This window comes from Phragmites australis, chromosome 18 (assembly GCF_958298935.1).
Source record: "Phragmites australis chromosome 18, lpPhrAust1.1, whole genome shotgun sequence".
NCBI classification, from domain to species: domain Eukaryota; kingdom Viridiplantae; phylum Streptophyta; class Magnoliopsida; order Poales; family Poaceae; genus Phragmites; species Phragmites australis.
The window spans coordinates 14,176,133-14,190,421 of NC_084938.1; the positions used below are offsets into that span (position 1 = coordinate 14,176,133).

Genomic DNA, 14,289 nt, shown 5'->3' on the forward strand with positions numbered 1-14,289 from the left:
TTACTACATTCACTTGAAGAAGTTAGTACATTCTAATGTTCAATATTGAGGTATTATGTGCTCATATACCTCATTTAAGAACTTCAAGGTCTCCTTGTGACCCTCTAGAGTAGTCACTTTGTCAAATCAAAACCTTGAGATTCCTAGCTTATTGGAAAGATGGATGGAGTAGAAAACTGCATGAACTTTATATCATGCTAGCTATATATTTCGTAGATATAGTGATACACACTTCATGTTCAAAGTGTAGTCCAAGCGGTGCAAACACATAGTAGTTCAAGCGAATCCAACACGTAGCACATCAAATGTATCAAACACATGGTAAGATAGAAGAAGACTATACATCATTGTATCTAAATAATGAATAATAAATTACTCGATACATGACACCAAAATGAGAGTTACATTGAATATTCTTTCATTGCATCCATCATGCTCATCACATGTAGATCGGACTGCAAAGTATTTCAGCATCCTTGATAGGCTTTAGGATGCACTCCTTTGCTCCTCCATCCAAGCACTTGCATACGAAAAATTCATATAACTTAGTTTGAGTATGCATACCAAATATATTACTATCAATGGGTTAATAGTTTTATCCTTACAAAATTTTGATCCGTTCATGGATGTTGTTAGAGGACATAACCACCACTTGGATTGCTAAAGTTTGGGTGTTCCCCAGTAAGACAATGGTAAATTTTTCAATTACATAAAAAGGTTTCAACACACTTAGAAACAGTAGTGTAAAATAATGGGAAATTTTTCTATGAGAAAAATTGTTGATTACTTTTTCAAACAAAGGGTTGTAACTTTAGTTCCATATATAGATCATAGCAGTCATATCAGGCTTACAGTAATGAGATGAGTAGTCAAAATTAAATTCACATCTAGTTCCTTTCATAACTGTTTGTAAGGACAAGCATGTCAAACATAGCAAATAAATACATTATCTCAAAGAAGATAGTGCATTCTAATATTTAATAAAGAGGTAATATGTGCTGATATACCTCAGTCAAGCATTTCAAGGCTTGCTTCGGACCCTCCACTAAAGTCACTTCAATAAGTCAAAACCTTGAGATACCTAGCTGAAGAAAAAGATGGTCAGAGGATTTGAAAAGTGATGAAATTTATATGAAGAATTCAAGAAAATTATAGTTTTGACATATATAATGGTACATACATCATGTTCATGGTGTAGTCCAAGCGAAGCAAATGTATACTAGTTCAAGCAGATCAAACACAAAGCACTTGAAGAATATCAACCACATGGTGGGATAAACATATATACAATACATCATCACATCTAAGTAACAAATAATATGTTACTCGATACATGATACCAAAAGGGAATTACCTTTCATATTCTTTCATTGCATCCATTATGCTCGTAAAATGTAGGTCGGACCGCAAAGCATGTCAGCATCCTTGATAATCTTTAGGATGCAGTCTTTTGCTCCTCCATTCAAGAAATTGCATATGAAAAATTCATATAACTTAATTTGAGTATGCATACCAAATATATAACTATCAAAGGGTTAATAGTTTTATCCTTACTCAAGTTTTGATCTGCTTGTGAGTATTGTCGGAGGACACAATCGCCACTTGGATGTGCTTCAGTTTTGGTGATTCCTGAGTAGGAAAAAGGTAAATTTTGAAATTACTTAAAAAGGTTTCGACATATGTCAAAAATCTAACGTAAAATATTTGGAGATTTTTCTATGAGAAATAATATAGGTTACCTTTTTCGAGGAAAGGGTTTTACCTTCAGTTCCATATATAGATCATAGCTCATCACATATGGCTAATAGTAATCGGTCAAAATTAATGTAACACCCATACATGCCTCTCGCTCGGAAGACTACACAACCAACCTAATAAAATGTAAGCCTGCCAGAAAAAATTCAAATTTCGGCAACACCTCCCCTGCACAGCGGGAAAAAACTGAGGCACAAGCACAGGCATGAGATAAATATAGCACAAAGATCTATACTGAAACATATAGAGCAAATTTAGTCCATAACCGAACCGTACAAAAATTTATTTGTTACATTACACAAGTCAGCTTAGCTACCAACATGAACAAAAAAACTTCATAACAAGAATGAGGCTACAAACCAAAAGTGGTGGTGTGTGTGCTACTAAACCCGTACCCTTCATCATCGACAAGCCACACTCATTGCTACAGAAAGTATTGGTTTCACTGCCGGCTCTAAAGTGGCATTCACTACCGGTTTTGAAGTCAGCAGTGGGCAACGAGCAGTGATAGTCCCCGACTATCACTACTGGCTCAGGGGCTAGCAGTTAAGAGGGTTATCATAGCCGACTGAAGGCCTTAGCTTGCAGTGATAGTCAGTACCCCAATTAACATTTTTTGGATTGAAAAATTTGAAAAATAATTGTTTTCACGACTGGCACCTGACCAGAGGCACCCGACCAATCATTGCTCATCCGACTGCACCAGACCATTCACAAGTCACACGATTTCCACAAGCATGTTGTCGGAGGGTGAACTTCTCAAGCAGGGATCCGGAGGGACTGAAAGGACAATGATGTTGCCTAGAGGGGGGGTGAATAGGCGTTTTTACAAAAATTCAACCCTTTCTACCGTTGGTCTAAACTTGCAGCGGAATATAAACTAACAAGTTTTTCATAAGAGAAAAACCTAAATATGCTAGGCTCAACTAGTGCACAATCACCCTAAATAAGTGTGGAAATTACAATCCTAAGGTGACAAAAATTACTCAATTCTAGCAAGAGATATGCAATAAAACTTAAATTGAAAAAGGCTGAAAATACTGTTCATATGCCTGGAATTACTGTTCATCCGGAGTATCCGGTGTAGTCCGGATACTCCGGTGTGTACAGGTCCGGAAACTCCGGTAAAGGGCGGATTCTCCGGGTTCTGTACAGAACTGAGCCCGAAACTGAATATAAATGATGAGTAGAGAGTTCTAGCTCAAACCAGGTGATGTCGTGTGTTCCCGGAGATGATTCCAAGTAGATTCACGAAGAACCTACACTCAAATACACACAAACAAGTATAGCGAACAATATGCACAAAGATTTGAGCAAGAACTTAAAAGTAAGGAAACAAGAGAGGAGACACAAAGATTTATTTCCCGAAGTTCGAATTCACCACCGTGAATCCTACGTCTCCGTTGAGGAAGCTCCAACGAGCCGGGTCTCTTTCAACCGCTTTCCTCGGTCCACTCTTGATTTCTTCCCTTACGGAGGCGAAATCGAGCCCTTCACAAACTTCCGCGGCAACCCACAACCTTGGGTGCTCGTCGGCGACGCCTAGCCGCCTAGGAGGCTTCACCTCCAAGAGTAACAAACACGACGATGAACTTCTTGCCGAGAACTCAAGTGCTCAAGAATGGATTTTAGCTCACTTGCACTCAATCTTCTAATCTCTCAACCCAACTCACTTTTCTTCTCAAATCACACACTAGAATGGAGTGGGAGAGGTTTCTTTTGGCTCTAGAGGATGTTCTTTTCGTGCCCTTGCAGCAGCCCCAAAGGATGGGGTGAGTGGGGTATAAATAGCCCACTCCAAACAACTAGCCGTTACTGTTTTTGTCAGAACTGACCGGAGTATCCGGTGAACACCGGAGTATCCGGCCCTAAATCCAAATACGGCGTCAGAACGGTCACAGAATGTGTCAGAATTAGCCATTACGCTCTTTTCTGGACTTTTACCGGAGTATCCGGCCTACACCGGAGTCTCCGGTCGGCACTTAACCCAGAAAATAGCCCCGGAGACTTCCTGGAGTCTCCGGCCACTCCAGGTACCGGAGTATCCGGACTTCACCGGAGTCTCCGGCCTTTTCAGGTACCGGAGAATCCGGTCTTCACCGGAGTCTCCGAGTACAGCACAGCTGACCTCCGAAAAACGGCGATAACTTTTGATCCCGGAGTCCGATTTCGACGATTTTGGACTCTATGGAAAGCTTATTCAGAGGGCTACACATCCCAACTGAATTCATGACCTAAAACACATAGAATCAAAATAGGAACACTCCAAAACCGATTTTGGACACTTCCGCACTTTCCGCTCCGGACTCTTAACAACAAACTCTCACTTTGGGTTTGGTTGGAAACTCTTGAGCACTGAGACAGGACAATTAGCTCACGTTGCATCCCTCTTAATAGTGCGGCATACCTAAACTCAATTTAAAAGATAAAACACATTTGAACCAATTTGAGCCTTTTGAAAACTTTCAAGTACCGCTTCTTTCATCCAAACCTTGAGGGTTGCCAACTTCCATATATTTTTCACTCCATCTTTTCTTGATTCTTCATGTGATTGATGCAAATCACCCATAGCTTCTCATGGCCTCGCACGGTCCATCGGCGCAAAGCCTTCACTCACTCTTCACCACCGCCTTGGTCCTTCGGCGCCAAGCCATTTGCTTGCCCTTCACCACGGATGGTCCATCGCAGCCGAGTCTTGCTTGCCCTTCACCGTCTTACCATAGAAAAACCACTTTGTATTCGACATCTTCAAAGAATTCACTTTTTCATATATGGAGTCTACTCTTGTTCTTCACTCTTGGCATATATGATTTCAATTCAACTTATGCCTTCTTGTGGATCCTAACCCCAACTCACTCTTAAGCACAAAGCACATGGGTTAGTCCATAAAACCTAAATGACAACATTTATACCTTAAGTTACTTGATCTTCACAAGTAACTTATTAGCCTTCACGCAAATTATCAATCTTCATATAGAACCTAACCCCACTCATTCTTAAACACATAGCACACGGGTTAGTCCATAAAACTCTATTAACAAGTCATACCTTTAGTTACTTGATCTCCACAAGTAACTTAGCCTTCAAGCTTATTGCTAATCTTATTGAGCTTCTTCTTCTTCTTATGAGCATCACTAAAAGCTCATTTATCTAGATGCATATTTCTCCTCTATGCATCACATCCGAGCATCACCTAGAGCTTATTCATCTTGATGTACTTTCAATCTTCCTATTCACCTAGAGTTCATGCATGTCTCTTCTCCATGCATCACCTATTGAACAACCTACTAACAATCTCAACAACATTGTTAGTACATATGTATTGTCATTAATTACCAAAATCACACATAGGGGCTAGATGCACTTTCAGGGACCACCTTTGAGATTCGGCCGGAGGGATGATTCTGAAGCCGCTTCGCAGGTGAAATAAATGGGAGTAAATGAGATGCAGGTGGAGGTGGAATGATCGGATGCAGGAAGTAGTAAATGCTTAGGGGATTTTTAGACAGGTTCCGGCCGCACTGAGCATAACACCCTACTCCTGTGTGTATGCTATAAATGCTCTGAGAATGTTTCTCTGAGGATCTGTTGTGTACAAGAGTATTTGTCTAAGCCTAGAGCTTCGTGCTCCTTGTTCTTCGGTGCTCGTCGTCTGCTGTCTTGTGTTCTTCGAGACTCGTCCTCAGCTCGTACTCAACTTGTACTGAACTGGACCTTAACTCAGCTACTGTCGAACTGGTTTTCTTCGGGGAGCCTGCCCAGCTTATATTCCCCTCGGGGCGGTAGCGTGCCTAGAAAGGATGATGCGAGTTCCAAGGTGCCATAAATGGAAAGAAACCATCATGGGCTGCTGCGCGAGGTGACGGGGAGGGTTGAAAACGTGCCCCCGTCAGGTCTTGTTCGTCATCATGCCGTTTTTCAATGGACGCCGCGGGGAGGGCCCATCGGGCAGCCACCGAGCAGCCCGGCGTGCCCGCCCGGTCAGAGCAGGTCTGACACAGCAGGGCGGCAGGTGGGGTGCCTCGAGCCCTGCGACGTTATCCCGAGGCGTGCCGGGTGACGTGCGATGGAATCCATGCATTAAATGTCCCCACGCCTCCCTGCCAGGCTGTGGCAGGGATTGGCAGCAAGCGTGGGGGGAGCAGTTGGAAGTGACAGGCCACGCGCCCTCTTAAATGCAGTATCGGACCTCTCACCAGCTGACACCTCACCGCTAGGCCACTGTGGGGGCCACCGTCGAAGGACTTCTCAGGCCCTCGAGGAACCGAGTGCTCGGGAGCCACTGTTTATTGCCCCGAGCACTCTCTCCCGGACGCGCCCTTTTTTGGTCCTCGGGGAACCAAGTGCTCGGGGGCCACTGTTCACGGCCCCGAGCACTCTCTCCTGGGTCTAACTGTTCGGGTCCTCGGGGAACCGAGTGCTCGGGGGCCACTGTTCACGGCCTCGAGCACTCTCTCCCGGAACTGACTTCCCTTGGGTCCTCGGGGGACTCGGGTGCTCGGGGGGCCACTGCTCGCAGCCCCGAACACCCTCTTCCCGGTACTTGGCTTTTCTTGTCATCGGGGGACTTAGGTTCTCGGGGGCCACTGTTCGTAGCCCCGAGCACTCTCTTCCCGGTACTTGGTCTTCTCGGGTCATCGGGGAACTCTGGTACTGAGGGACTACTTTTCATGGCCCCGAGCACCCTCTCTCGGGACTTGGTCTTCTCGTACCTTAGGAAGATAACCCCTGTGGGAGGGCGCCACGTGGTACTCTGCTGTTCTGGCCTCGGGACTCGGGGACCCCTGGTTCCTGTGTCATCAACACATGCGGTTGCAGGACTCGAACTCATGACCTCAGAATCTCCACACGCGTGACCCTCTAACCATCTCACCTTTCATTCATTCATGACTATAGTTGCAAAAACAATCCTTTTGACCTCTTCTGATTGAACGTTTGAACGGTTATTTGGACATCTAAATCATCTGAAGTGAAAAAATTGTTAACTACAAAGTTGTAGATCTCATCAAGTTCTACAATATTCATATAAAGTTTGTCTCCATCTGACTCCATATTAAAAAGTTTGTGCCCAATCCGTACAGTGTTCAATAAAATAGCCATAACTTTGTAGATCTCATATGAAATATTTTCACACGAAAAAGTTGTAGACCTCATCATGTAAATTTTTTATATACTTTTTTTTTTCAAATAACCTACAGTTGAAAACATTTTTATAAATTAGTACATCACATGATAAGAATATTAGTGAATTTTCTTTGATTTTTGGGAATTTATTTGAGGCATTACAAATTGCTAGAAGTTATAAAAGTAGGCTTCTTTGGAGAATTTTAAATAAATATTGGCTTTATGATTTTTTATCAAACCAATTAAAATGAGTTGCTAGTAAGCTCTAATTTGCTCATAAAAACGTTTAGCATTTTTAGACCATGCACACACATAACACAAGCATGTACACACGAGCAGTACACACAAACACGACCACGTTGGTTCGTGTTCGTGGTCGTGGTTGCATGCTCGTTCATGCTCGTGGTCGTGGCACATAACCGGCAGTGATACTTGACGCAGGGCATCTAAACAACCTCAAATAAAAAACTTTTCAACCACAAAGATGTAGATCTTGTCGAGGGCTACATTTTTCATATTAAGTTTGTTGCCATTGGACTTTGTACGAAAAAATTATAAATTTTTTAAGACGAGCTGTCATCCATTATCACTACCGGTCTGTAACACTAACCAGTAGTGATACTTGACGCACTATCACTGCCGATTTGTGGCTACAACTGGTATTGATAGTCGAGTTCCACTGCCAGTTTATAAGAAGTATCAACAGTGATACTATTGATGTCAGTTCATGGCTAGAACCGATATTGATAGTCAATTATCACTGCTAGTTCTTTTCGTGCTAGTCCTTAATACGAATTGATAGTGATACTCCATCGCTACCAGCTTGTAAGGAACGGCAATGATGGGCCATCATACAAGGCCAATTCTATAGCAGTGGCTTATGCACACCTGGAATGATAAAGCAATAGTGAGATATATGATCTCGGTAAGCAAACTACTTTAATAAGCTATTAAACCACAAGTTGTTAAGGATCAATTTAATACTTCAATAAGTATAAAACAAAATACATGATATGATCATTACTTAGCAAATTTATTCTATAGAAAAAAAAATAAAGAGGTGCTTCTTTAGATATAGGAATTAGGTGAACATAAAAAAACAGTTATGACATAAGGTATTCATGAAAGAACTATTTATCTCATGTGACATGTTATAAAACAACATTTATAAAATTCAAGCTTCAAGACTTAAGTAAGTAGGACATGGGAGAAAACTCTCCATAAATGACATCATGAAATAAGTTAAAACAACATAGAACAATGAATATCAAATCCACAAGGATTACCTACTCATGACCACACACCATCTGCAAGTAGTAGTCTTACTTTAATAGCTGACATACATTTCATCACCACCATATCAATTGTAAAAACTTCTGCAACGCAATATAGTGCATATGAATGCTACGCAATACAGTTCCACATATAAGTCCACATTAATTTCAAAATCCACAAGTTAACTATATTGCATCTAAACTTCTGAGAAGCATCACTTCTTATCGACTTCCATGTCAACTTTAATGCAAAATACTTCAATATTGATAAACTTCAATGATTGCAAATGCAAAGCAACGCAAATGATATGTTCACTACCTGCATACCCGTCGTAGTATGGGGCTTAATGATAGTTAGTCCACTACCTTCATACCCGACGAAGTATGAAGCTACATCGTACTCCTACTCGGGTAACGTATGATGTTGTACTGGTACGGTCATGACCATAAGACGACAACATAACCTCAAATGCAAATTATTTCTCAAGAATACTCTGAAATAGTCATATAATTTTCTCACCGACCTGGCTTATATGCACTCCGGAATACTTATATGACATACTCACTGACCTGGTTCGGATGCACTTATTCAAAACATGAATGCAAAGATGCATTAATATGCACTGCAAAACTTCAAATACCAAAAGGTAAAAGTCATATAACATGATCTTCAACAATATACCTTGGACAGAGAGATATAAACAATGCATTCTTCACATACATCCATCCGGACATAAATAAATACCTTATGACCGTATAACGACATATTAAGTATGAACTGAATAGTAGACTTCCCCATCATATAACCACATATGAAAATGTTCTTCTATGCAAGGCATCAATAAGGCAACTAATCCCATGATGCTAACCCATGATTAACCTCTTTCATATTAAACATGTATATGTCATCAAGAACTCCATCCCCTTACCAGTTATGAGACATATAGAAACAACCCCCAAGTTATGATCTTCAATTGCTCATCTAACTCAAAGCTACCATAGACGACATCCTACCTTTTAAACATGTTTTAAATACCAAGTTCTACATTAATTTAGATCACTAAGTATAACCATGTGTGCTGTATTTTTAGAGTGTAGGCCGTAAAAATAACAAGTTAAAGTTGTAGTACAACCGCTACGTTCACTTCACTACATGAAAAAAGTCATTAGTGATGGGTGATAACCGATATTGACGGGTCCTGTACCCATCACTCTTACCGCGTCACTAATGATAGATCATTAGTAATGGGTGATAACTCATCACTAATGAGGTCATTAGTGACGGGTCGTAATCGTGACCCGTCACTATTGACTGAACATTAGTGACATGTTGTAATCTTGACCTGTCACTAATGACCGATTAATATTTTTCATATTTTTTGAACACAAAAAATATGAAAAAAATATTTTTTTCATTTGAGCCATCCCAATACAGGCCCATCCCATGTGCCTCATCGTAAGCCACATTTTTTTCACATTGTTTTCAAGTTTAGGTTACATGGGAATCGAACCCGCAACTTCCTCCTCGCGTGTGTAGCCACCTTACCACCTTTGCTACCACGTAGTTGTGATAGAAATCGGATATTTTATTCTTTTAACCTTCTTTTTCAAAGGTCATTAATAACGCATCATAACCATGACCCGTCACTAATGACTAATTAGTGACAGATTACAAGTCATTTGCGAATACCATCATTAATGACTAGAGTTGATCATTAGTGATAGATTACAAGTTGATATGTCACTAATGATTGGTATAGAATGATTAATCACTGATGACTAGATCATTAGTGACGGGTCAAGTTGTGACCCGTCACTAATGACTGACCTATGACGATCCGTCACTAATGACTGACCTATGACGACCTGTCACTAATGATTGGCCTAGGGCGACCCATCACTGATGTCATAGTCATTAGTGATGGGTCACAACTTGATCCGTCACTAATGACTGGCCTAGGAAAACCCAACACTGATGACCTTTTCATTGGTGACGGGTCACAACTTGACTCATCACTAATGACTGACATAGAATGACCCGTCACTGATGACCTAGTCGTTGGTGATGAGTCACAATTTGATCCGTCACTATTATCATCAGTGACGGGTCATATTACGATCTGTCACTAATGACCACTTATTAGTTATGGATTTATATCTGATCTCGATCAGAAGACACATTAGTGACACGTCCTTATTGGACCTATCACTAATAGGACATTAGTGACGCGTGTTGAGCAGTCATCACTAATATAATCTCTTTTAGTGGTTTCTTACGTAGTGCTTGCCTTTACTAACGAAGATGACAAATGCTAATTGCGTCTCAAAGTAGCACCACCTATTCAAATGCATTTACAGTATGTAACAACACCACAAAAGCATACACAAATCAAGCATTTGCCTCCTACGCCCGAAAACCCCATGAGCACGATGTACCACCAAAACTGAAAATCCAACATACCTCAGCAAGTTTGCTTCACAATTTTGTATCTATTTTTTTACTACACCAAACATAGCAAACTATGACATTTCTTGAAACTAGAGAATGAGAGTTACAACTTTCGTGAAGAGTCCATATTTTATTTCTGAAGTTATCTATGCCTAACATGCAATTGAAAACAGATGACTGAATCTGTCTTCCGTGTTCTGACAGCAATGTTCAGACAAGCACCACTGCCAAACCATAACTCCAAAAGACACGAACATTTTATAGCCAACAGATAACACCGTACTCTATAAGTTTCATTTTGGTGGGTCACTTCATAGAGGTCTACGAAACCTCCGAATCATCCCTCGAACAGGGACTACTAAAATGAAACTAAAACTGCGGCAGCAAAATTCAACAGAGCGTAAGTCACAAACCACAGAAGCTTTGACAGTACACTCTTCGTGGATAGAAAGATAATTACAAGCCCCACAAAAGGTCATTGAATCATCTGCCGAAGCAGCACTTCTCCAACTGAAATATTCAGAACTAAAACAGAACAGACAGTCGTATCTCCCAAACCGTATGACCAAAATTTCTGAAATTTCACGAGTCTGTAGAATGTTATACTCTTTACATCTTTATAGTTATAGCTTCTTGCAGAAAAAGCCATGACTGACATAAACTGAACTTTCTGACCGCCAACCTGACAGTCGAATTTGATGGACCATAACTAGAGTTCTACTTAACCAAAAATTACGTTGTTTACCAATCTGGAAACAAGAAGAAAACATCTACAACTTTTCTTCACATTGGAGAAACTGGTTGGGCTTCTAAAGTGATCAAAAACTAAATAGATCTATTACTGCCCGCACCACATCAGAACCTGACAGCCAACTTCAAAAATCCATAACTCCTAAACTACATGGGCTAAAATCTTGACATTTCACGAGGACAGAGATATCTGAATACCCTACAATTTTTGTATTATCAAGTTTTAGAGGAAAAATCATTTTGGCAACAAAAACAACACCCAAACAGAAACTACTCGTTCTGAAATTCCAGGAAACACAAGCTTTGCCCGATTCCCCCAACTAAAACACCTCTAAAACGACAGGCTAAACATCAAATCGCAGACAAACGGATGGGGAAAGACTTGAAACCATACATTTTAGCACCACAGTGAGGATCCCTGGGGGAATCCCCTTCTCTTCCCACTCTTTCCTCTCTTCTTCCTCCTCCTTTCCCGTTCTTCTTCCTTGCGTACAGCAACAGCAACAGCAATGGGTGGGTGTTCAGCCCGGGGGGGGGGGGGGGGGGGCAGCAGGGAGGGTGTGGCGTTCAGCACGGTGAGGAAGAGAAAGAGAGTTTTTTTTAATGAAACTATTTTATTGAAAAATTGTAAAAATAATAGTTAAATTCACAAAATTGCAAGAATAACATGCTGTCGCTAAGCCAGTCGGCAATTAGTGACATGTCACCAAGCAGTATGGCGAGATGTCCAAGTCGCCAAATCATATGGTTACAGAAGGATCCTGTCGCCATGCTTGTGTGGCAAGAGGACCTATCGGCAATCCATATGGCCACATGACCCTAGCATTTGGCAACAGGTTGGCAGGTTCTTGTCGCCATATGGATTGGCGACTTGACCTTTACCATTTTTATTTGATTTTTTGTTTTTAATAATATTATTTTATTTAAAAATTGCAAAAATAATAGAAAAATTCAAATATGTTAAAATATTAAAATGTTAAAATGTGTGAAGCACCACATATCATACACCAACTCTATCAGTGATAGTGGCTTAGTGAATTTAAAATAGCCACATATAGAATCTAACGATGACATTGGTATGTACGGTCAATTCTTAGAGAATTGAAACTAAGTGATTACTACTAATAGTCTACTAAGTACAGCGTGGGTACTTTTTTTTCCTCACCGCCTAAGGTCTAGCTTCACGAGCCCAATGTGCCCTCTCGCACTTCCGCTCCCTATCTGCCGCATGCGCCTCTGCTTTAAGGTGGTTCTGCTCCTCTCTCGTCTTCTACTCTACATCATGTAGGCGTTTTTCGGTCACCTCTCTACTCTCGTTAGCTTCTATTTCATGGAATCGTCTCCATGCCGCCCGGTGTTAGGTGTGCAGGAGGAACACATCTGCTTCACTCCGCTCAGTATGGATCCACAATATGAAGTTGCATAGTAGCGGCAGAGCTACCAAAGAAGAAAAAAAATCGTAAGTTGTAATCAACATATAGACTACCAAAGAAAGAGAGAGCCTCCAGGAGAGGATATGGATGAGGGTCTTTCTTCTCTCTTTTTTTAATTAACTCGACCATCCAAACTTCATTTATGCGAAACTCCGTGGTCTGTGGTCCAAAAAATGCAAGTGAGTAGTCAAACCGAATAGATTCGGTGAGCTCTATGCATCTATGGTTTCTGATTGTCCATACGAGCTACAAATAAAAAAAGTCAACCTTTTGCCCCTTTCTTTAAAGCACCTTGTCAATCCACAGCTTCATGAATTTTTGGGGCATTACAATTAGCATAACATGAATTTCCTTTGGAAATTTTGTGAGGACAAGCATGTAAAACATAGCAAATTACTAGATTCACTTGAAGAAGTTAGTACATTCTAATATTCAATATAGAGGTACTATGTGCTGATATACTCATTTAAGAACTTCAACGTTTCCTTGGACCCACCACAGTAGTCACTTTGACAATCAAAATCTTAAGATACCTAGCTCAAAGGAAAGATGGATGGAGGAGTAGAAAACTGCATGAACTTGATATCATGCTATCAAGCTAGTTATACTTTTCAAAAATATAGTGGTAAATATATACTTCACGTTCAAAGTGTAGTCCAAGATAGTCAACATAGGGGTCAACCTTGATCCCAAATAGGAACTCGAGCTGATCACTCTCTTACAGGAAAACAAAGAGGTGTTTGCGTGGCAACCATCTGATATGCTCAGAGTCCCTAGGGCGGTGATTGAGCATTGACTAGTTATGAAACCCAATGCCAAACCTATGGTGCAAAAGCAACAAAGATTTCTGGAAGACAGGAACAAGCCATCCAGGAGGAGATCAAAAACTCCTAAAGGCAGGCTTCATTTGAGAGGTTCGTTATCCTACTTGGCTTGCAATCCCTATCCTCGTCGAAAAGGCCAACAACAAGTGGAGAATGTGTGTCGACTTTAGCAACGTCAACAAGGTTTGTCCTAAGGATCCTTTTCCTCTTCCTCGTATCGACCAAATTGTCTACTCTACGATAGGTTGTGAATTGCTATGTTTTCTAGATGCTTATTCAGGGTTTTACCAAATTAGCATGGGAACACAGGATGAGGGAAAGACTACTTTTACTACTCCCTTTGGTGTATTTTGCTATGTAAATATGCCTTTCAGTTTAAAGAATGCTAGTGCTACTTATTAACGGTGTATTCAGAATTGTTTATAAACTCAAATTGTGCATAACATTGAAGCTTATGTCGATGATATTGTAATAAAGTCTAGAACCAAAGATGCATTGATTGTTGATATCAAGGAAACAATCGACACCTCAGTAAGTATCATATGATGCTTAACATCGAGAAGTGCACATTCCGCATCCCGTCGAGGAAGCTTTTCAGTTTCCTAGTGTCAAGTCATGGCATTGAGGTCAATCCATGTAACACCCTGATTTTCAAATTTCTCAATTTCTTAAAATTTTCC

At 40.8% G+C, this 14,289-nt stretch overlaps 1 long non-coding RNA gene across 5 annotated transcripts; it reads right to left on the reverse strand.

Moving 5' to 3' along the window:
- Window positions 1-277: 277 nt before the first annotated feature.
- Window positions 278-11,879, reverse strand: LOC133899823 (uncharacterized). Of its 5 annotated transcripts, none has more exons than XR_009906433.1 (7): window positions 11,747-11,879; window positions 8,166-8,255; window positions 1,740-1,923; window positions 1,555-1,629; window positions 1,355-1,456; window positions 1,008-1,085; window positions 278-520 (listed from the first exon to the last, which is right to left on the reverse strand). It is a non-coding gene; the product is annotated as an uncharacterized LOC133899823 (long non-coding RNA). The 5 variants fall into 5 exon arrangements; XR_009906435.1 differs by lacking the exon at window positions 8,166-8,255 and adding an exon at window positions 1,181-1,247 and having other exon boundaries at window positions 1,008-1,081; window positions 11,747-11,873; XR_009906434.1 differs by lacking the exon at window positions 8,166-8,255 and adding an exon at window positions 1,181-1,247 and having other exon boundaries at window positions 11,747-11,873.
- Between the last annotated feature and the right edge of the window lie 2,410 nt (window positions 11,880-14,289).